The 25762-nt window shown below is 43.5% G+C and overlaps 1 protein-coding gene across 2 annotated transcripts in view; it reads right to left on the bottom strand.

Moving 5' to 3' along the window:
- Nucleotides 1-25762, bottom strand: part of LOC139773998 (RNA-binding protein MEX3B-like) — a 59287-nt gene continuing 33525 nt past the window's right edge. For both annotated transcript variants that reach the window (XM_071708905.1, XM_071708904.1), the window contains one exon: nt 1-25762. This exon is cut by the window's right edge and continues 3067 nt beyond it. The gene's annotated coding sequence lies outside the window, so the exon portion shown is untranslated.

A 25762-nucleotide genomic window follows, 5' to 3' on the forward strand; every position in this document is an offset into this window, starting at 1 on the left:
TTAAATATGATATTATTTATTAATATAATATATTTTATAATATATATACATATACATGTATGAGTGTATGTATGTATATATATATTTTTTCATATTTATTTATATATATTTCATATATTTATATATATATATATAATTCATCCATTTTTATTTAATTTATCCTCTTTCATATCATTAAATATATACGTGAAACCCTGATAGATTGGGATTAACCGTGTTATTTCCCTTTCTCTCTCCCTTTCTCTCCGCTATCATTCGCACATGTATAGTATATCTGATGTTCGTTAGGATGCACATACACATGTCGAGTGCCGAGTGTTTCGCGTACGTATTATACTTAAGCTCGTCGCGCATCCCTTCTGCCATTCGGTATCATATACATATTTCTATTTCTCCCTCTCTCTCTCTCTCTCTCTCTCTCTCTCTCTCTCTCTCTCTCTCTCTCTCGCACGCACAATCACGCACGCGTACTTTTGCTTAAATAACAACTTTTTTAGCGACGGCACGGTCGAACGACTAACCGTCTCCTGGAACACGTTTGACTCGACGTATCGTCTCTCGAGAAATGCAATGCCGATGCGAGTGCCCGAAGCGAATAGCGCGCGAGTTACGAGGCAGGGCGTAATCTTGAGTAGAAGCGTGGAAGGAAAGATAAAAGAAAAGAAAGAAGCGAACAAACGGCGCGCAAGCGGCACGCGGTCGATGACGCGCGCTGCCGATGCGCCTCGCATGCGCCGCGCCGGCGGAATCGAAAGTTAAGAAAGGCGAGCATTCAAATCGGCTCGACGCAGCTCCGACGCCATGAGATAATTATTCAGATTAATTCAAGCGTACTTTTTCTCGGCGCATAATCCCGGCTTTGATCTTCCTTTTCTGTAGGCGCGAGGGGACTAACCATCCTTTGACGGAAAAAGAGAGATGGTCGCCTCTATAACGAGTACCCGAGTACAAGAGGACTCCCGTGGAAGTGATCGATAGAGGGGCATTGCCGCGCTTTACCGATCCTGACCTGCCCCTACACTCGCACGATTCGCACAGCCACATATTCTCTGCGGACAGGCCCGGATTAAAGAAAATCCGCGGCACCGGATCTCTCCCGCGGATTTCCTATCGCGTTTCAGCGATTCGCAGTCATCGCCGTCCTCTTCGGCGCAACGGGAGAACGGTCCGTCATCGCGTATTTCTCGCGCGATGATTGGCACAAAATCTCCGCTTCTCTTTCAACCCGATAAAAAGTACAATTTTTAAATGTCTTGCTAAAAGTGTGCTCGAAAATAAAGCCGCGCTTTCCGCTAATTTATAACTTAATTTAATTCTGCACCGAATTTCCTGATTCCATACAATCGCGTGTTTCTACCGGAAAGACTAATCTAGGCCTGTCGCAAACGCACATACATACGCTTAGACCGCTCGAGGCTGCGAAAAAAAAAAGCGCGAGCATACGCTCGCGCGAGTGGACCACGGATTGCTCCTTCCAGTCGAGATGCCTTGTACGATGGTGATAATATTGCAAAAATAGATTTCTCGTGAATATAAACTCGTGATGTGAAAACCGGCCCGAATTTCGTTCAGTTCAGCCGTGTCCACTCTCCCTCCCTGTCCCTCGAGCGGCGAAAATGCTTCGTGCGCGGAGACGCACGCTCTCATGTTCGAGGACGAAACTCTTAGCCCTTACTAAGAAAAACACATTTAACCGCCTAAAACACATTTGCGGTACAGTCTTTAACACTTTTACAGACAAACAGACAGACAGGCAGACGAACAAACAGACAGATATATAAAACACCGAAGGAGTTACGAGGATGTGCGCGACCTGGACCGAGCGGGGAGATGTCCGACCGGCCTGCCGAGGAGATGCGCTGTTTACGCCGGTACGCTCGCACGGCCGTGTGATTTATCCCACGATTTATCTCCCAAAACCGATATCGCGAAAAAAATAGCTTTGAGCATCTGTTTTAATTAAACCGGAAGCACGAGTCACGATGAATACTCGATGGGATGGAGCGTCCGGGTTGAACGTCCAAACGCACGGTCGTACATATTCGACATTGGGACGCTCTCTCCTCTCGGTCCGACGATCCGCGAACGCTCGTTACGCGCATACGTCGTTGGCGATGCGTCGGGCGACGACGACGGTGACGACGGGGCAGCAACGAAAATCCCTGACCCTCGCAACGTGCCTCGCACTCGACGGCCAGGTGTATCGAGAGGGTGCGGTAAGTGCTCCTCACATCTGGACGAGATCTGCGTCATTGGGCCGCGCTGCGCCGCTAGCCACGTGTCGACGATGTTCAAAGGTCACGGCACGTGCCATGCCGGCTCGACCGGGTGGTCAATATTTTCTCATCGTATCGCCGCCGCCGCAGCCGCCGCCGCGTCGCATTGCCGATGCACCGATACACCCGATCGGGATGAGAGATTCGGACTTGCGCTTGAGATCGACCCGCGGAAGAACGGAACGTACCTGACGGAGCCGCGTGTGTGAATCGCCGGGGGATCGAGATTCGACGATCCCCGTCCGAGGGAAGCTTACGTATCTTTGTATTTGTTTCTCCGGATCGTTGATTCGAAGGGGGGGGGGAAACGAGAGAGACGCGCAATAGTCACAAAACTAAAAAGGAATCCTCCTTTTACATTTTTAGACTCTTAATAAATTTTACAACATATTTCACAACATTTTATAAAAATGGCTATAGAGGCGTTTCTTTATATATTTCTTAATTTTATGAGCTTCAACAGTGTACGGGAAGGGAGATTTTTTTAGCTATCCATCTTTTCTTTTTCTCTCTTTATAATACTGTATTTGTATTGGACTTTGTTTCCTTGTACCCCGACAATAGATCTCGTTTCCCTCCTCAAGTCAACGATCATTAATTACGCGGTAATGGACACGCTTATATAGGAATTCGCCGAAACGATTTTCGCGATAAATGCGAGCAACGTGACAGTCCAGGTACTGACTCGGTGCCGAGGAGGTACTTCCGTTCGCCGATCGTCGCCGATCAGCCGCGCGCGCCGAAGATTACATATCAGTCGGTCGCAGGGCTGAGAGAAACAGACTGTCGCTCTCGGTATACGAGCGACTCTCGTCGAAAATACTCGCTTACTATGATACGAATGCGCGATAAAACGTGGATTACAGATATCGAGGATTTTATAAGAAGGAGGATAAAGAGGGAGGGGAGAAGGGAGGGAGGATATACATATTGCTGAGTTCGCGCGACACCGCGTCATCGCCGGTCCACCACGTACCGGGGATGACGTTCGCGTTGATGAGGATCGAAGAGGATCGAATGGATAATGCGCGATCGTTCGGGAAGGGGAAGGGGAACGGGGGAAGAGAATTGGAGGAACCCGTGTCCTCATCTCGTGCCGTGTGGGCTCATCTCTCTCTTTTATCGTTACAAAATTTGATAAAAATACTTATCCGGTCGTCGGCGACGTTTTCTTATTTTTTTTCTCCTTTTAATAACTTTTTTTTTATCTCGTTGCCCTTAACGAATCGGTTCGTTAATGATTATCAGTCTGTCCCTTGGGATAAAAGAGGCGCCCCCGAGCCGCGGGGGAGCGGGGGGCCCGCTACTCCTTATTACATCTTACAAGGATCTATTGGCAAAACGGTATCCTCCGTTCCTTCCTACGCCTTTTCCGCCGCGCGGATTTCACGCCCGTTCTCTCTTTCTCTCTCTCTCTCTCTCTCTCTCTCTCTCTCTCTCTCTCTCTCTCTCTCTCTCTCTCTCTCTCTCTCTCTCTCTCTCTCTCTCCTTACTTTACGTCCCATTACATAGAGATTAATATATTCGCTTACTGGGATATTTATAGTTATCGCTTACACCGAATACACGTGTCTTACTCATAAATCCATTTCTCTCAGACGTACGATTAACATCCTGAGCGTTGTGCGCCTCCTCAATCGTTCTTTCCTCGTTTTTTTTTTGTTTTGAGCATGGTAAATCATCACCGCGCGCTGCGTGATTTAGGATACACCCTTCAGTTGCCTCTCGTTAACGTTAAAAAGAGTTTGGCACCGATTTTTTGTGACGTCCCACCTCCTCGATCCTCTCTCGCGGCTCTTCCGCATCTTTTTCTCTGTCCTCCTCCTTCGCTGATTGCTTTATCGCTGATTCTTATTACCGCGCGCTACTCGCTCATTGATTCTTCGCTTTTCCTTCGTATTTAATCCAAAGCGCCGGGAGGAACCGAGAGAGGACGAGTCCGACGTAAAAAGGGGGTGAAAACTCGCGATTGAGCACCCTCGGCTAATCGAAGGGGGTCTGCGCTCAGCGGTGCTCAAGCTCGAATTAATCGATGCAGGGCTGAGCAATAGTACCGTCCGATTTTCTGCGAAATCCGTTTCATCTCCATCTCCAGGTCGTCAAAGCAATCTGAGGATAACGGCGATCCGTACGCGCGCCTCGGTAAATCCATTCCATCTCGTTTAAAAAGTAAATACTCCAAGTTTTCACCGATCGAACGTATTTCCGCTTGGAATATCCGGCCGCGCGTATCCGGAATATCCCAACCGATACCAGGGACTCGATTAATATGCTCCTAAGTGATAGCGATCCCGATTAAAGTGGCGATGAATGAGGAATCGAAACAAAACGAGGGGGGGGGGGGGAGGACGAAAAAATGCGAGGATGGAGAGCAGGTGGAACCAAAAGGGGAAAATTCGTCGAATGAGATCTACCTATACTAGGCCAGAGAGAGATCTTTAATTATTTATTATGTTCAGGAACTGGCGATCCAAAAAAATATATATGTGTACGTACAGATTATCATATTTCCACATATGATAATATCCCTAAAGTCGCATTATATATATATATTTAACGGGGGTGGAACGAACGAATCGGGGGAAGGAGGGTCGGCGCGGGTCGGGATCTCTCGAGAGTAGAGTTTTTTTTCCGTACATTCTTCCCATTGATTTTCGCGCATTCTCTCACCTCTCTCCTCGTCATCATTTCGGTCGTCGAGTTATTCCCGTCGTCGGCGTCGTCGCGACGCCGAAACCGAGCATCAGATTTCACGTACATACATTTCCGAAATGCGCATCGATATTCCATCTCCGGGTCTCTCCGTGGCGCAACATTAATCTGCCGCTCTCTCTCGTCGTTTCACGGGCCCGCTACGAAATATCATCGAAAACTAGATATAATCTGTTTCTTTTTCTGTTTTTTTTTCACTTTTTTCTTCTTTTTGCTTTTAAATATTATTAGCTTCTTAAAATCTCTCTTGTTATCGTTTCCCTTCCTCCTTTTGTCCGTCCTCACGTTACGTAGATAGTCTTTTTGCGTTTAACTTCCTATTAATCTTTAGAGAAATATACGTATATAATACTTAGTTCCGTTGTCATTCTCTTGCCGCGCGCGCGCGTTTCCGCAATATTCTTTTTCTCAGTTCCCCTATTTTTTTAACGTTAAGAATTCCTCGCCTTCTTCTCGATCTCCTATCTCCCGCGTTAAAAAATCGACACAGTCATGGCAGGTTGTTACCACCGAGATTTTCGTATAATATGCTGATATATAAGAACTGGACGAGATACATGGACGATCGGAAGTGAACAATGACGAAACAAAAGTGATGCGGATGATACAGCGCAAAGACACACATGCTGTGAAAAATGATATTAAATAACATGAGAATCGTAAAAGACTGCGAATAGTTACGCGAAAATATGTAGAGCCTCGCATCGTTATTAAAAATTATGATAAGATTAATATATGCCAATGGAAAAATTTATAAAGTAAAACAGAATCAATGTTACAATGCAAAAATATGTAAACCAAGGCGAAAAGAGTGATTTGATGGCAATCGATTGAGAGAAATAGATTGCGTCGGTTGATCGTCGTGCGGCGAAAAAGAAAAGAAAATAACTTTACACCGTATTGTAGAAGATAATATATATTTTCTTTTTCAATATATTTTATATATATATCCTACATATACATAAAGCAATATATAAATATATCATCGATATATGTATGACACAATCGTTCAAATTATAACACATATACGTTATTACAGGCAGGATATGCAACTTTATGCAATTCTTTATGAAATACCTATTAAGGACTCGTTCTTAAATCTGTTGCGAAATCTCTCGCGACCACTAAGAAATTTTACAAAATATCCGTTGCCATGCTCGCCCTACAGCATATCTCATAAATATATACGTCATGTGTATATATATATATATATATAATATATATTACGTTATACTCTCTAATATACAATTTCCGACAAATTATAAAAATATTGCGGCGATATATCATAAGTCCTGTTCCAGTCTGTATATCGCATAATTGCATTATACATGCAAACACTTAAAAAGGAGGAAGCTTGAAACGATGTTAAGAAGTAAGAAAAGTTTTCGCCGAACGAGCAATCTACTTCTCTCTCTCTCGGGCGCAATTTTTTTCGTATTGCGAGCGCCACCCTTGGCAAAGACTCTCCGTCTCTGTCTGGAAAGGGAACTGAAAATCTAACTAAAACAGGAAAAATGGGCAGATGCGGCGGTGTAGGCCGGTAGCAAGAGCGGTCTGAATCTCGTTATCTCATTTATAGTCTTCATTTAACTTTGATCTCCCTGAGAGAGCTACGACTTCTCCCTGCACTATGTGCGGAAAGTCAAATGCACGATTCTAAGCGAGAAACTGATGCCCGAGAAAGCGAACTTATTTCGCGCGAGATATTTAATTCGAAGAACGAGAATAAAGGAACTTGCAAAGGTGATCTCTCGATCTTTCACGTTGATCACTCTTGCTTCCGGAAAGAAGGAATGGCGAATGCCCACCGATCCAAAAATAGGAGAAGCGCTCGATGGAAGAAATTAAATCTTTAGTTACTGCTATGGGGAAGAGAAAGAGAGAGAGAGAGAGCGAGAGAGAGGAGAGAATGGCGGAGATCGAGATAGCGAGAAAGAAGATACGAGAAATTCCGCGGGCGCGATCGCCGTCGAGCGAGCGGCGATCGCGCCGTATCACTCACTCTCATAAAAGAGATCGGATTTTTTTTCTCTTTGTTCTTCCCCATTCACACGCCTTGCGTACCTCTTAAATAGTCTCATTTACTTTATTGCTTTGTAATTCCGTATTGAAGACGTACCGGCTTTATCTAGGAGCCGAGAGAAAACATGGTAGAGATTATGTGACGGGGTCTCATCAGGACGGGTAATCGGGAAAATCGGGGGGAGCTGGTAGTTACGGACGTCTGGGCCTCGCAGGGATATTCACACGGGAAAAGGGGGGGCGGGGGAGATCTCATTAGATAACTAGTAGACAATGACATCACATAACATACGTAAAAATTATAGAGATTATTAGTGTATTAAATACTATTAATATATATATATATATTAACTATTTATATATTTCTGTCGTGTGTGTGTCATATCTATACGTATGTTTCTGTATGCGTTTAGTATAAACGTGTGCGTGGCTATATGTGTACCTGTGTACGTGTACGTGAGCATCCGTGCTCGGGTTACACCCGTGCGAGTAGCGTGGGGGCGTGTGAGCGCGCACGCATTGTGTCTCTTTCTCAATTTTCTTAGGCCTTAATCATTGCGCGGAGTACGCGGAAACGCAAGTGGAGGCGTTATCTCGCGATAAACTCCTCGGGACAGTGTCGCGTCCACTCGCGCGTGTCCGAACGGGCTCGGGAACCCCGTGGCCGGCGGCCAAGACAGGTGGACAAGAGATTTTCGAAACGTTTCGGATCGCACCGCTTGGCGATAATAGCGATAACGACGGTCGTTATCGCAGATATATTTTGCGAAATCCTCGCCGACGCGACTTTTTTACGAGAGTGTTTCGCGAAAATTCCCGCCCAGCATCCCCGGACCCTGACAGCATTATGCAACGTTGCACGCGTCAATAACGGGGCCCTCGGAACCGTTCGTTAAACGCCGATACTTTAATTGGATCCGCCCGAATCCACGTGCCGACCGGCAATCTTGGTGCCGACGATTTTCCGACGATTCTCTCCATATTCGCGAGATCGCTACCGCATTGAGGATCACGCTGGAAACGTTACCCTTCGTCCTTTCCCCACTGAATTTTCTATCTCTTTCCCCTCTCGCTCTCTGCCTATCATATCTTCCTCTTTTCTGCCCCCCCCTCTTGCTTCCCTTTCCGCGTTTCATTCTCTCAACAAATCGCTGAACGAATCACCGTTAACACTGAATTATCATTATTTATCCTTATATCGTCTGACATTTGTATAATATCCTATAGTGTCTTTACAAAAATATATATATCATTATTTCAGCACTTTGGCTATTGGAAACCTATCGTTAAATAATACTTCTTCGACATTGGTCCGGACGCGTCAAAATGATTCGAACGATGCCAACGAATTGTCCCGCTAGTGTGAACGGAGCTTTTCTCTTCCTTTTTCTGTTTTCGTCTTTTTTTTCCTCTTTTTTTTTTTCATTTTAACGGCACGTAAGACTGCACTTAAGTTATTATTCTGCCTTTTATAGGACGCGCGCTTCCTCACTGCCGATGGCGTGTCGTCGCGGATTGACGTTACGTTAACGTTACGTTTAACGGTTACGCGCAACCCTGGGAGGACCTTTGGGATTCTGCAGAGTCTTCGCGGATCCCGGCGACCGCGAGATGACCGCGGACCAGATACACGCAACGTTACTTTGGTTCGACACAACGCGGCGCGTATATTCACGGAGGTGTTGCTTGCTCGTTTACGTTGCATTGTGTGTGGGGGAGGGTGGAAATATAATGGTGTACCTACTTTCTGTATTGTATCTCTCCTGCGGTATTTTTCTTCGTTTTCTCGCGTTACGGATAATCAGTCAGAAAGCTATGCGGTATTCTCGTAAAGTACATATCATTATATATCAATACGTACGTAAATAAATATATATATACATGGATAACGATAAATATATGTATATAAACAGAGTGTCTCGGGGCTTCTACGGCTTGTCCTCCGTTCGCGGACTCTCCGAGATAAAAATTTATCTTTATCTAATAAACATCGCGGAAGTGATTTTAATGTTAAATCTATTTTCAAAACTGCGAGTAGATAAAACATTTTTTATTTTTACTTCATTTCCATATTGAATATTAATTCGAAGAATAAATAATCGAAATATTTGTCCATTAAAACTGTCGCGGGAAAGCGACCGCGGATTTGTCGAGGAATCCGCAGAAGGGAAGAAATGCGAGGAACCTGAAACATCCTGCATATATAATATGTATAATATATAATATATACTATATATATTTTTATATGTGTGTGTGTATATAAGTACATATCACTTCTGCACGAATCCATCGCGTTTTCAGCCGTTATTCTCTTAGGTAGTCAAACGCGAAGTGAATGAATGAGCGAACGAGTGATCTGCGAATGATCGAGACGCGATGAGATTGAAAATGATCGAATATACGCCGATTATCATATCTCGCGACGGACGCGTACGGTTTTATCTTGGCTAGGCGCTCTTCGTCGCCGTCATCCCCGTCGTATTACCCTTCCTCCTTTTTTGTCCCGTCGCTCGTTTCCTTTCGGCCCGTGTTACACACACACACACACACACACACACACACATTGCCGATAATAGACAGTAACACACACAACACGGCCGACAGTGAGATATCTTCCGGCGGCTATAGTTCGACTATGAAATATAATAGATTTGTAGTTACAAGTACACCCCATCTTTCCGCCACGACGGGAGCTCTCGCCCCTGATGCGCGGCGCGCATTCTCTCGATTCTTACTTGGCCGATTTAACTTTCTCACGTATGCGTGCAGCCACACTTAAGTAACTAGGCTATAGGAGCGTTGGGCAGTATGAGATTTCCTTCGTCTATTCCTTCAATTGCTCGCTTAAATGGTACGCTCGCGGGACGCCGTATAGTCGAATATCGTGGCCGTGGCCGTCGTAGCGTCTCCCCGTTTCCACATTTCTTCTCTTTTATCCCAGATACCAATGAAAAAAATACCGAACGAGATACAAAAGATTCGATGCGGGAGGCTTGTCATTTTGCATTTCTTTGTACTCACGTATCCTCTCCCTGTACGAAGGCTATTGTCCTTTCGTGTATTTCGATGATCGCGTTGCGTTGCCTTTCGTCGCGTTTTTGTCGACCCTATCAGATCTGCCGTGTTCCGTTTCCGCGCAAAACTCACGTAATTTCACTGTATACTCCATACGTTGCTACGACGCCACGCTAATCAATCACACTTGAAAGACGTCCCGCGATAGTCTCGTAACGCTAATTAAAAATCTATGGTGTCCCGTCTTACTTGTCGCCATTAAAGGCTAACATACGCTACACTGATATAAATATATACGTGGTACCTGTATTTTACGTCGAAACTAGAATTTATGAGCTAGTAGTACAGAGAGTTTATGACGGGGGGGTGTTACACGAGCGAGTCGATGTTTATATAATTCGTACTTGGAGTTTCAAGAGGGAGGTAATTAAATTGCGATAGACTTATAGAGCACATTTTCTCCTTTTCTTACGTGGGGCGGGGGGAGGGGCTGAGGCGCGGAGACGTTGCGTGAATAATAAATATCAATCTGTAATAGCATCATACAATCTGTAAATACGATGCGCCATATCTTCGACAATATAATTATAATCATCCATTATTACAATATATATATATATATATATTTTTATGTATCATACACAGAGCATAAGTATATAGTATTTATCGTCATATATATTTAGATTTAAATATCATTTTAAACTTTTATAACGTTTCATATAGATCGAAAAATAAATATAAAAATAAACCAGGCATTTAGGTATTAATATTTTGTATCAATAAATTTTTTTTCCTTTCCGCCAGCTTCTCCTCCGCCTTTCTCTCATTCGTCGCACAATTCATATTACTCTCTTTGCCTTTTCTACTTTTTTTTTCTTTTCCATATTATTCTCTCTCGCTCTCCAGCGATTTCCATTCCGTTCGTATTCCTCTCGATCTTCGGCGCAAGAGCGAGACGATGGTTGGCGTGCCAGAAAGTATCGCTCGAAAAGAAGTTCTCAGACGGTCTCTAGCATCCTCTGTCTCTAAAAATATTAGTAAAAGCTTGTGCGTTGTTACATTCGATAAAACGTATATCTTCGTAACATTCGTGTGAAACAAAAATTCATCCCTGCCTCCGTTTTGTGCTATCGTTCAAATTCCCATCGAGCTATAGCTGGCCTCTCTCAGGAATTCGTCGCGATTAATTACGTATCGGATACTTCGCAATCTGTAAACTGAAGCGGCATACCTTTCGCGATTACGAAAAGCATGATCGTCAAATTCGCGGCACGCCGACCGTAAGCTATTCCGCCACGGCTGGACGTTGATCCACGGCGCATAATCGCACAATTTCATCACTCCCAGCATCACGGTTTATCTTTATTTATCGCCCATCGAGACGTCTAACGCCGAGCATCGCATTTCACCGTTGAGCCCCAACACGAATCGTGCGTCCAAATATATATCAGCCATATACGCGCCAGTTTTATTAATTACGTTAGATAAGATTTCTCTTTGTTTGAGCATTTCGCAACGCGCACAAAAAAGTACAAAATTAATTATTCTTTATCATTATTTTTCGTGTCTCTTTCTCTTTCTCTCTCCTTCTCTTTCTTTCTCTCTCTCTCTCTCTCTCTCTCTCTCTCTCTCTCTCTCTCTCTCTCTCTCTCTCTCTCTCTCACACACACTTTCTCCAAATTTCCCTCCAGTTTTGGTTTAATAATCGTTTCTCTCGTTTTTGTGCTTCCGCGTGTGCTGGCCATTTGGCTGTTTTTTTTAAATCTATATTTTTCTCTCTTTCTCTCTCTGACTTTAAGCTTTCTCCCTCGTTAAATATTTTTCTCAATAACATCGTCTGTACGTTTTCATATATTATTTTGAATTATCAGGATACGGCCGCAATTTGCAAAACCACGGCCGCATCCTTTAAGATTTTACATTGACAGGTGACATTACAATGACATTTCTTTCAATGTCTATATGTCTATATATATAATATATATTTAATTACATTTATATATATTATATATATACGCGCGTATGTATACGAATATGTATATATGCATGTATGTACGCGTGTATTTTCATACTCGACAGATATAATAATAATATGCGTAGATATAAGGGATATAATTTTCATTTTTCATCCTCTCGTCGAAACGTGTCGTATAGATAAAATGCTCTACCACCTAAGAATCGCTATCATAATAAAATAGAAAAAACCCCCATTCTCTTATCAGAGGTCATGGCTCTATGCTATTATATATAATATTTTTGTATCATATATATATATAATATATAAATATCTATGCAAATACGCGCCTTCGAATGTGTACATACATCATATATGTATATATAGATAATATATTTATATATTTTTATACTCGCTTAGTCCTATGTGTGTAATTTTATCGCACCTCTCAGATATATCTGGCTGCACTGCCACTAAAAAGACTCTACGTCGTCCTTTATTTCCTCCGTTTTGGCTCTAAAACCACACGCGATTGTTCTATACGAATAAACTGAAATGAATTGTGTATTCGGGAACTAAGTCATATTTATCTAATAATGCTCGCAGATATACATGTATCGGCCGTTTACAACTAAATGAGAGAAGCCTGTTCCTTCCTTCGAATCTATCATTTTCCATTCCATGTGCCATTCTTCCGTGCAAAATAAATCAGTGTAATAATGGCGCGCACACACATACGCACACACACACACACACACACACACACACACACACACACACACACACACACACACACACACACACACACACACACACACATCCTCCATTTTCGAAAATAATTAATTTAAACAAAATACGCGGGCTTTTGCCCACGTGTGATAAATCAACATTTCAGAACATCCATTTCATTTTTCATTCTGTTTGAATCAGAGAAAATGTAGATTAATTGTGATGTGTGGGGTATTGCGTTATGATGAGCACGGCATAAACGTTTGTACATTATGCCTATATCATTATATTGATAATCGCATTATTATGTCGCGCTTGCAATATCGCATTGCTTCCCGTCACACGTAACAGCTGAGAATCACTGGCGACAGATATCTATTATCGAACGTCATAGTCATATGCACACGACACGCCTCACCCTTAAAACGCATTTGAAATACACGCTAGTGTCTCCAGCCGCCTACGCGATCTATTAGTCTCGTCGGGGTAAAAAGGAGCTTAAAATTCATCGTAAATACGAAGTATAAGAAGTATTTGACAGCTCGTCTTGAAAACTATCGGAGTCTGTCTAACTACTCCTGCGCATTCCGTAGTTATAAAAAAAAAGACCAACGGAGTGGCTGTTTATATTCATACCATCGATCCGTGCTGGCGTGATATTGTCGTTTAAAACGAATTCAGCGACAAGCCTTAGGAACGTGACGAGATCGCAAAACCGAGTCGGAGAGAAGAACCGGAGGAACCGGAGGAACCGGAAGTGGTACAATTTCTGGCGATGCGTAATACCCGCCGACCTTTGTACGGATAAAACATCAGCGGCTTCGAAAGCGCGCCACGATCGGCGCCCATCGTCGCGTGATATTCGGCGTTCGAGCCGCCGAGATAATCAATAGTATAAGCGGAATAGCGGCGGTGCCGAGCCAGCTGCAGCGTCGCGCGGCCATTACGGCTGTCTGGCAATGAGATCACAAAATATTTTGATCAAGGTTGAGACCCCCTGGTGGCAAGTCGTAAGGGGATGGACGGGCAGGGCGTCGCCGCGTCTCCGCGACCCCTACGAGCTATCGACCGAGAGAGGAGAGAGAAAGAGTGTCGAAGGCGACGCAGTGCAGACAGAGAGGGAGGGAGAGAGAGAGTAGAACGGAAGGAAACATAAAAGCGGCGCGAAAGCGCTTGTCAGGGATGAAGAAAAACAATTTGGAAATCAATAGATTTGAGAAAATTTGGGAAGATTTTTATGATGCACGTGTATACAAACACTTGGAAAAATTCGTGCGCGAGAAACGGCGAAAGAGAGCAAGGATTCCATTGCTCATTCATCTTTAAGTTTCATCCTACGCGACACGATTGCAGATTCGGATTTCCCTCGCTCTTTCAACTGAAAGAAATCCTCGTTGCTGCGAGATATATTCGAGATTAACACAATCCAATTTCTCGTTGATTATTTTCGAGCGAGATACATTTTATTGCGCAGTTCCTAAGTCCTTGGTGTCGGGTGTACTTTACATATATCGCGCGCTCTCCTACTCTCGAGAAACTTCCGAAAGAAAACCAGGGATATCGATCGACGAAGATCGCGACAGAGCCCGCGGTGAATACTCGAAGCTGCCTCTCGAATATCGCGTCCCATCTCCGCGGAGTCGCGCGGAGCTCTCTCTCTCTTCGGCGCGCAACTCTAATTGTTCCGGGACGAAACTGTCGTAATTAGGGAAATGTCAAGCGAGAGAGGACCGTTTCGCGGACAGAGAGATCGATTCGGCTGACAAATTAAATTCGCGTAGATACAATTTAACCGAGAACCCGCTCCTTCAACATTCAAATGAGCCTCGATTCGATTTCAATGAAACACGAAATTGGTAACAACGAGAAGACTTTTCCCGGGACTTTATCCGGTTTCTTCAATCTAATATCGAGATCCTCCAGATCCATCGCAAGAAGAACCGAAATGTCGCGTAACAGTCGGATCGGCCTTTCGATGGATCGTTGACGACCTTTTGACGATCGAGAAACGGAGAAACGTGGCGCGAATGGAATAAGCTACGGGCCTGAAATCGGCCTCGAGGCGACCGTCCTCCGTCTGTCTCTCTCTTCCTCTCCCTCTCCATCGCTTCACCCTCTCGCGCTCTCTTTCAACCCCCCCGCGGTGGCGGAGCGTTCGCTGCGATTTTCCAGCGGCAACGTATGCCGGCCTATACATACATCAAGAGCGCGAGCCGTGCGAGAGAGGCGAGCGCCATTCCAGCTATCGATCTACTGCGGAGCAATAGAGGCTGACGAGAGAGCGCGCGAAATGGTTGCGGGGGTTGGAGACGGCGCGAAGAGAGAAAGAGGAAGCCACGAGGAGCGCGGTGGCGGCGACGGCGGGGCCGGCGGACTGCCTCGTCGTATATTGGACAAAGTGCGCCGCGCTGCCATCATCGCGCGAGTTGATGCAACGGAATATGACTCACGGCGATTTAAAACGCACGCGAGTCGTACGCTTCTACGCCGTCAATGGCGTAAAGCGGTCGAGGGGGACGGCGCTTGCGCGATAATTTTTATGTTCATCCCGGAAGATCTTCTCGACCCCGAAGATACATCTCAAACACTTTCAGGGAACTTTCAGCGGAAGGACCGAAGAGATCAAGACGAAAAAGAGTCGTAACCGCGAGGGGGAGGGGGGCGGGGGAGATTGAACCGCGAAAAGTCGCGAGAAACGTGCCCGAAGAGGGAACGGAACGGTCTCGTTCGTGGGCGCAAACTCCCCGCGAGTAATAATCCCGATATCCGAAGAATCGGAGAGCGTCGGGCCGTGAAACGGTAACCTCGGCCACCATCACGAGGACGGCATCGACCGCAACCCCAACGCTGCAATGCGACGTTGCCATCCCAACGGGCAACAGCCCTTGTGCGGCCGAGTCTCGCCCAAGGGGCCGACGAGACAGATTTTCGTGGCACGTTCCTGCGTATCGTATCCGCCGACCGGTCCCGCCGTTTCGACACGCGACCGTTGGTAGGATCAGGAAACGCGGGAGGAAACGAGGGTGGGCAACCGCGGATATTTCCACCCTCAAATCCCGTATTCATGTCGCACCGCTAAAATTATGCGCGCGCGAGTAACCGACGGCGGCAAGCTCCGAGATCGTACGACGTAACTCGATTAAAGTATAAGACGGCATAAAATAGAAAAAATAAGAATAACGGAAATGAAATTTGATACGGAAATGTAAGCCTGTATGCTGATCGTAGACACCGAAAAGTGATGAAAGAGTGGAACAGACGTGAGGGAGGTAGAAAAAAAGAAGGGGTACGGATAACGCGAGACGCAGAAAAAATAATGAGAAATTAGATATTAATGTATAAAAATCACGTAACATTTTATTAAATTTGTTTCCAGTAGGTATATATGCAAGTGTGTACGCGTCGTTCCTAGACTCATATATTCCTCCTTTTTAATAAAATATTTTTGGTACGGGTTAGCGTAGGAATCCTTAAATATATGTATATTAAACGGCAATCTCTCTCTCTCTCTCTTTTTTTCCATTTTGCTCGTCGTTCGAGTCGTCACGAATCCGCCATTCGCGTGTCGAATGTCGGCACAAAGTAGAAATGCAAGCCTACACATTGCGGCTCGTCGTTACAATGAACAACGTGTAATTCGTATCGTATAAAAATAAACGTATTTTGACGATGGAGCGATGGTCGATGGGTATATATCGATAATGCGGGTGAAACGACATCCGGCGCCACTGACACGTGAGACGGCGAATATCATTGAGAAACAATGCTCGTCGCAATATTATGTTTGTCTATGTATAAACGTAAAGTATAATTCAAAGAAAAAGAGGAAATGTACCAGATAAAATATGCATTACGGATGTGGTAATCGGATACTGTTTCATTGTAAACATGGTTTTTTTTTCGTGAACGATGATCGCATAGTTGTACAAGCTGCTCCAGAGCTACTCCTCTGTCAATCGCAAAATATTAGAACACGAGCATTAGGAAATTATGGCTATTTCGTTATTGAGAGTTGGGAAGTTGTGAGAAGAAACGTTGTCGTTGACAGTCTTCTTTTTTTCTCATTAACGAGGAATCGATTGCATTGGTTTAAAATTTCTTGACAGAGATAGCTGTGGAACATCCTGTATAAATGTATTTATCGTAGCGATAATAATAAAAATAGTAATAATAATAATATATCGTAAAAGACAATAAGAAACATAATAGTAATATGATGAAATATACATATATATATATCTATAATGTTGATTAATATAGGACAGTCGGTTGTGCGCGGTGTGTTTGATTGCTTCAGTGTTAAATCGTCACTCAATAATCCTCTTAACGAAGAACCCGTAATCAAGCGATTCTGATGCTCGAAAAGCAACAACTGATTAACCAAACACAAAGCTCCAAACAACCAGACAAGAACACAGGAAAGAAAACATAAGTACACATTATATAAAAATCATATTATATATTAAAATATTCATAATATAATAATAATAGTTGTAATATATTATCGCGCGTCCACAAAATTACATAAAAAAATATAGAAAATAATAACCTTGCTGCTTCTATAATTTATCTCGTTCATCTTTTATCTCTCGCTCGCTCTCTTTCTCTCTCTCGCTCTCTCTCGTCGCTTTCATTCTGTCTCTCTTTCTCTCTCGTAATGATTTGAGTACAGTACTCTAAAAAATAATTCTTGCATGTCTCTGTCATTTTTTCGCCCTTGCGCGCGCGCACGCACGCTCGTGGCTTTTAGGATCCTAATCTCTATCCGGAATAATAGTAGTCGTAATTATAATTAGTATACATACATGTCGTGTATTTTGCTGCGATTGTGTACGAGGGGGGAGTGTATGTTTCGTTTCGTTTCGTTTACGGCGGAGCGGGATAGAAATGTGGGCTCAGGATCGTATAATTAATATCATCGTTCCGCGTACAGTGTACATGCGCGAGAGAAGAATGTCGCGCTAATTTCGCGCTCTGTGTCTATCGAGACTGACAGCTCTCAATTGGAGATTAAGGGCGTCGGCCAACGAAATGGTCGGCCCTTTCTTTCGTGTGTACGCTGTACGCGATCGCGGGGAAGTATAGAACGTCGGGGAGACGCGGAGAGACCGGGTCACTCTTGCCGCCACAGTGCACTTGACGCCGCCGCGGATTATTGCTGCTTTAGTTAACATTATTACAAGGAGAGATTGATTATAGCTATCGTCGAGGAGCGAGCGGCGGCGTCGTTGGACACTGTGATGGCGCGACGAAATACCTGGCTCTCTTGTGAGATGTGACGTTATTTTTTTTTCTATCTCTGTCTCTCTCTCTCTCTCTCTCTCTCTGTTTTTTTTTCTCGACAACCCTAATAATAACAAAGGGAAGAGAAGCGAAACGTCTTGGTTTCGCGATTTAAGACTAATGCCCAAACAATCTGCGATAGTGCGTTTCTCTCCCTTCTATATTATCCGGCCACGATGAGTCGATCGACGCGCGCTTCACCATCGATCGTCGATCCGCCATCGACGGCCCTCAATCCACGGGGATTGTTCGAGAAAGAGGAAACAAAATGGTATGAGGAAAGAATTAATACGCAGGGAAAAGAGAGGAGTGGATCAGAGAGCGAGAGAGAGAGAGAAAGATAGAAAGGGAACGATGAAAGCACGAAACGGGAATACTAGCACAATAATAGTTACACATACTTAAATGATAGATACACAATTAAACTGAAATTAAAACATCGAACATAAAATATCTTCGCGTTACATATATTAAGAATCTCTCTGATAAAAAGATCTTCATTCTCTCTCCCTCCCGTCGAGCCCCCGCATCGTCGCATTGCAGGGGCCACGAAAAAAAACACTGAGCACAACATTCAATATATATGATATATGATATAATAATATAATAATCGTAATCATAATAATGCGATAACTACAATAATGCGTTTATATATTTCATGCACAATATATAATTAAAGATTAATTAAAGATTAAGAATTTTCCTAATGTCATTTTTAAGTCAAAATTATCATTTCCCATTTCTCAATTATCTTTCATTCTTTCTTTCCCTTTTGTTCCTTTTTACGTTTTTCCCTTTTCGAATGTTTTTTCTCAGTCGAATGCATCTCAACATTTGCCTTAATTAGACACGCTTCTTGACCTCATCTCACTATAATCAAATCTAAATATCTCACTATATAATAAGATCGACAATCTGATTTGTTTTGCACGACTACTCAGTGCAGCTTAATTTTTCTCCCCTCACGCTTATATATCCACTTGTCGGAGGAACAAGGCTCAGACATCCTCAATCTTTAGTTGTATACGACAATAAGAATATATCAATTACAATAATATTAATAATAGCAATATACGTATTCATATATATCTTTTTCTTCTGAAATACTGATTCCTATAGTTTCAGGGGCGGTTGCCTCCCTCGGATCCGCGCGTCACAAAGTTCGCACTGTCGTCCCTTCGCGTCACACAGCCTATTGCTCTTTAAAAAAACCTCCTCAAGCCCGCGTAACCTGAGAAAAGAGTGCAACCCCCTGATCTTTTTCCTCACGCGATAATTAACTTATATATTTCTTTATATAGATGTAAAACAACAAAAAAAACGACGAAGACTGGCGTAAAATCGACGAGAAAAGCGCGAAACGAGTAAAGTTACGACGAACGAATCAACGAAGCGCGAGAAAAGGAATGAAGAGACGTCACCCATCGACGCGAGCGTCTAAAAAAAAAAAGAAAAAAAAAGAATTTACGCCAATTAACGCGATACCGCGTACACGAAATCACATGAAGCAAGCGAATCGAGAAAGAGAGAGCTTCAAAAAACTGATGGGACAGTTTTCGTTTCATTTCTGAGATCGAGTTTGTGGGCTGAGAGCTGAAAACGCAGCCGCGCACCGACGATACGTTGGCCCTTCTCGATCAGTTGCTCGTCGTTCCCATCATCGGTCCGGGTGACGGCGGCGATAAGAACGATCGCGAATCGACGGGGCTCGTATCGACCGAGAAACACACGCGTTTCGTATGCGGGAATTATTAATAACGTTTACAGTCTAGGAGAAACAGACGCGCTCTTGACGCGGACGTGGCCCCGTCCGGACCCAGCTACGTTCCTTTAAGATAATTAAGTAGATACGTGGTAAGTAATTAAGAGGAAACGTGGTCACGCACGTTCACGAGCGTTGCCTATCTTCAATCTCCGGCGACTCGCACGATCCGTACGATTATTTTGGAGCCCGACGCTTGCGAGTATATGAGTAGCGGCCTAAATGAGTAGCGACGACGCTCCCAATAATGCAGGAATAACGGTAGAATAATCATAGTGATCGTAAAAGCTGTGCTCTCGAACGCGCGGTCTCTTTTAGACGGTAATCGCGACGTAGAAATATGTGTGTGTGTGTGTGTGTGTACGCTGTGTGTTTATATGTGGGTGTGTGTGTGTATATATATTGTGTTATATCATATTTTTATAATATACGTATAATATATTAGGGATATCGAAACGTTCTCACTCATGTCCAATCACTATCCATCGTCGCCGGTCGATAGCTCGCGCAAGCCACGAAAACGATAAAACAGAAGAAGAGAAGGGGGAGAGAAACGATCGAAAGAGGAAAAAAACGGACGCGAGGCTGAGAGAAACGTTAAATTCTTTCCTTCGCAGCGAGAAATGCACCGGGAAGCGCTCGAACGAGAAACGGGCGAGATGAGGGCGCGAAGAAAGCGCGGAAAATTAACGAATAAAACAATCTCGCTGAAAGATCGTTGGTCGTTCCGTGAAGAATCGCGCGAGACAACTCGATACTGCGTGACGTGCTATGCACAAACAAAAACTACATGAAATATATACTATATATATAGACCAATAATAATAATAATGATAATAATATTAATAATTAATAATATATCCATGTGATAAAAAAGCATTGAAGCAATAAAAACTTATTAATAATAATAATGTTAATATAATCAGCATTAATATAATAATATTAATCAGTTATATATACCTATTCAATAGAATATAATCATATAGTAAATAGAGTTAAATCAAGCAACAACGATCATTAATCTTTTTCTCTTTCCTCTTTCTATATAATATATATATAATATATATATATATATATATATATATATATCTATTTATATCCATCGATATATTCCTATAGTTAAATCATCTCTTTTTTGTAAATTTCCTTATTACTCTGCCATCTACTAAAGTTATATAATCTTTCTTACATTTAATTATTATACTTGGAGATATGTATCGTCGTGTTTAAAATGTGTGTATGTCTGCGCTTTCTCTCTCTTTTACATCCTTAACAATACGCTTTGCTTTATTACCTTACTCGAGTTTTTAACGTTGCGAGGGTGAATAGGGGTTGCTACTGGATCGAAGCCGAGAGGGGTCGACAGACGATTTCTCGCGCGGCGCTTGCTCGTGTACTCGATATACGATAACCATTTTTTTTCTTCTCCCTTTCCTCCGTCGCCGATAAACTGACCTTTTCCGTTTCCGCTGTCGTTAAATCACGCCCGATACGCTCGTTATCGATTTTCTCTCTGCTTATTATCCTGTTCGATATACTCATCGCGTTCACGTCGCGAAACGTTTTCCGCGTCTCTCCTCTCGCGAAGATCGTAAAAGCGCCCGAGAGTATCTTGTGTCCTTACAACGTACTTCGTGTATGTGTATATATGAGTGTACCAGTCGCTTTTCGCAAGTGTGTGCATATAATCGTGTATCTGCGGCCCGAGTACGGTGCCTCTTACTACTTTTTCGCTTTCGCGTTTTATTACTCTTTTTTTTTTATTTCTTGATTAAGAAAATGGCAGTTATCGGTCACAGCCAATGGCTATATTATAATCATTAAAGTTTAATATTTTACATTTATTAAAATCTTACGTCACGCGACACCTCTTATCAGTTAAGTTACTCGTTATAGAACGCCTCTAAAACTAGACGCGCCACGTCTCCTTTTTTATTTAACCGTATTTATCGGTATGTTTCGCGAGTGCGCGTTTCGACAGCATCATACGCGAATGTCCCCGCGACACGAGCGAGTACACGGGTTTTGCACGAATGAACGTACGTAAATACGCGAGAAGAGGAGCAATCGCTCGTTCGAAGAAGTGAGAGCGATGTCAAGAATTCTCTCTTTCCTTCGTACTATCGACACTCGATAGCCGCGAAATAATCATGGCGATTTTTCCCGACACTCGCGCTTCGTTACCATTGACGATTAGCTAAACTAACGCCCGTTTTATTATCACTTATCGGCGCGCGCGCGCGCGGTCAGCTTTTGATTTACGTATGGCACTATGTTAAGTTACGCGAATTTACATCTGTCCCTCCTCGTTTCCCTGTTGCGGTGTCGATAGCGAACGGCGATGAAGCGATAATCATAGATGCCCTACGTCTTCGCGGTGAGTGAACGGGAGAGCTCGACGAGATCGCGTTTTTCCGAGCCGGTGGAAATTCGAGACGTTGGATCGCGACGACGTTTAGTGTCGAGTATCAATTCAACCAAGCCGGGAAAAGAGACGCGTACACATGACGCGAGCACGTGTACGTTATGATGACGAACGATAACACCGACGACCCTGCGACGTCGGAACCTCGGCCAAAGTGAAGACTACCTAAATGCTCGTATTCCTGTGCGCGTTTGTATGTGTACTTTTTTTCGCGATTAACGTGTTAATTACAGTAGGATTGTCCCAAAGTCTAGCGGAGGTTCTCGACGAGGCTTTCGTCCTCATATTTATTTCCATTCGCCTTCAAACGTTTTAGTCTGAACTTTCTTCTCGCCGTTACCACTTTCGAGAGTTGCCGAAACACGGTTCGAACCTAATGAGGACCGACCGTAAGGAAGACTGAGTAACGACGCGTTCTTTGAAGAATTTCAGCTCTCGACGCGCGATAAAAATCAAACGAGAACTTCGATACCGAACTTCGAACCGTCGAAAGAGACGCAAATTACACGTATTGATTTTTCATGACGCGCGCGATGTATTCCGTTCAAATTTCTTATATATTCCGATACGTTTCTAAAAGCACCACTTAGTAACGGATGATTAGAGAGGCTAAAATTTCGCGCGATCTATATATTTTCCTATCGGAGGATGTGTGTCGGAATTTCGTCTCGATATTTCAAACTCCCGCACTCCGCTATCGGTCAGTATCCGACTCGATCGTTAAAAAAAAAAAGGAAAAACTTGATCCGTCTTCCGTATCCCCTCTCCAGCTCCCTGCCCACACACGCGCCGTTCTTCCGTTTGACTTTGGCGTCATTCCGAGTTCTGGCAACCACCCTGCACCCTACACCCTACACTCAATATCCTACATCCCTCTCTCTCGTTCCCGTTTAACCTACTATCGTTTCCTTCGCTATACTCTCTCTCTCTCTACGAACCCTCTATTTTTTTAATTCAAGCTTCCGTCTTTCGGTTTCCGAACATTCTCACGCTCCTCTCTCTCTTCGCCCGCGTGTGTTTCTCTCTTCGCGCGCCCATAGAGACCGTACTTTTCGCCGTGGAACAATAAGTAATATCGGCGTCTTGTTTTATTTTATCTCTCTCTTTCTCAGGATCGCTAATTTAAATATATAATATATTATTGTAATATCTTTCTCTCTCCATACGCTCAGTGATTTAATCGAAATGTATAAACGCACGCACATATACGTGGAATTGATGAGATTTTCCTCCCCGCTCTGTCTCTCTCTCTATTTCTTAAAGTGGTTTCCCGCTGAAAAAAAACTCTCGTTTCATTAGCGTTTTGTCCGTCTCTCCCTTCTTTGCCCCGTTTTATCGCCCTCTCCTCCTCTCATCACCCTCCCGAATCTCGCACACGCGCACGCCCGCGAGATCCAGAACGGATTTCTCAGACTTATTATAGCAAAGTTAATGAGAGATTTAATGACACGATCTACAATATATACGCACGTGTACGCCAGCCGCCTGCCATTTTTCGCGCTCGCGGCTGCGCGGCGTCTTTCGGAACGTAGATGCTAAAGAGAATACCTATAAATATATTTTATATTATGTTGTGTGTATATATATAATATAATAATATAATTTATATATATGTATATATATATATATATATGTGTGTATGTGTGTGTCACATCACCATACTTTTTTTACCACATCTTTTTTTTTCTTTATACTTAACATAGAAAAAATATAGAATTTATTTTACTTCGAACTTAAATATAAAATAAACTTCTTTCTCTCTCTCTTTACTTCTCGATTATTATAATATATAAATATACGCTTCTGTTATGCATCAACGTGTTATTGGTGTGTCTTTCGTGTGTTACGCGTGGGTGTGTAGTATGTATGCGTATGTGTGTACGTTCATTCTCATCTGTGTCCGTGAAGTGTTTGCTTGTGTGACGTTATACAAGTAACAAATAATAATATACAAATATCGTTCGCGCATGTCTATCGCGCACCCTCCGGAGCTCGTGCGTACGCGAAATTATTTTTAGCGTGCGTTTAGCGCGTGCGGAGTGAGTGCGTGAGTGGAGTGCGATTCTTCGTTCGTGTGTCACGCGTGCGTGAGTGCGCGTACGTATGTGTAAAGAAGAGTCTAGAACGAAGATCGCGCGGTATATACGGAGAAATAATAAAAAGGAACTGGAGTGTGTGGAGAAACACGAAACGAAGCGGCACGCGGCGAACGGCGACATTTTCGCGCGCGACGAAAATTTAAAAAAAAATTAAAAATAAACAAAAAGGCCGAGTCACTCGTGTTCAGAAAAATCGAAAAAATATTCTCTCTCTCTCTCATCTTCCAACGTCCATCACGAGATGGACGATTTAAATATATATAATATATATATTTATATATAATATATAGTAATATGTATTATGTATCTCGACTTATTCGGAGCTGCGACTTGAGCATATATTCGTTTAAAAAATGGCAACGATTGACAAGAACTTTTGATAAAAAAATAGAAATGCAGACAACGACGAAGGAGACTTGGAGGGGGAAAGGGCCGGGGAGAGAGGAGAAAGCGGAGAAAACTCGAGGGGGAACGATGACGGGGGCTAAAAAGAAAAGTGGAACGTGGAGTTAAAACTCGATATCGAAGCGAGGGAAAACGGAAATGCGCGGGAAGAATTGTACACTCCTCCCGCAGTTAACGTTTAAGCTATCGCGTTTGTTGTTTCGAGTAAAAATTCGAAGTATCGTCTCTCCTGTCACGCGCGTTAGGGCCCCATTGTAAAACCCCCGTTTGATTAGCTTCTTCCCCTCTTTCGTCTTTCTTCGAAACGAGATTATATATGCAGAAACGGGTCGTAGGGACACGTACCGTGCTCCCTCTCATGGATATAAGGACGAACGTCGCGGCGGTTCTGCACCCTCGCGTCTAACGGGGGCCCCTTAAGATCGCCCTTTGCGAAAGCACGATGCTCGTCCACGAGAACGGGGGAGACAGGACGATAGTCATAGTTCCGTTTTGTCTCTTGAAGGTAATGAGAGACGTTCAGCACTCGTCCTTCCCTCCCAGCGATCTCGGAGAGGAAGCGGTACAGTGACATATCGTATATGTATATAGAATAATATGAACGTATATGCGGATGCGCGATCCGATATACATCCATGCGATATACATACATATATATATATATATATATTTATATTAATGCAAGGTAATATAGCGATAATATATGATTATGTCTTTCCAAACGAAAAAAAAGACACTACTACGTATGCATCGTCGATCCCTAAACGTGAAACGAGTATCGTTTTAGCGTCGAGTTTAAGCGATCCGCTCGATTATCAGCGAGTTGAAAAATACAACTCGCAAGAGCTGCCGGCGCCATCGACCGACCCCGTTTTTTGCGCTCGTTCTTCCTGCCCGAGAGCGGACGCGCGGCCCCTCGACTTACGCGCTGTGTTCTATTCTCTCTCCCTCTCTTTTTTTTATCCTCATAATTTTCTGCAATTTTCCATTTTCTCTCTACGCAACTCGTGCAACATATTCCTAGGTAATATGTCAACAATTCTCTCTTTCTTCCTCTATGGCGTTACGGCCCACGACCAC

This window comes from Temnothorax nylanderi, unplaced genomic scaffold (genome assembly GCF_030848795.1).
Source record: "Temnothorax nylanderi isolate EJ_2023f unplaced genomic scaffold, tnyl_v1.0 TNYL_tig0072_pilon, whole genome shotgun sequence".
NCBI lineage: Eukaryota > Metazoa > Arthropoda > Insecta > Hymenoptera > Formicidae > Temnothorax > Temnothorax nylanderi.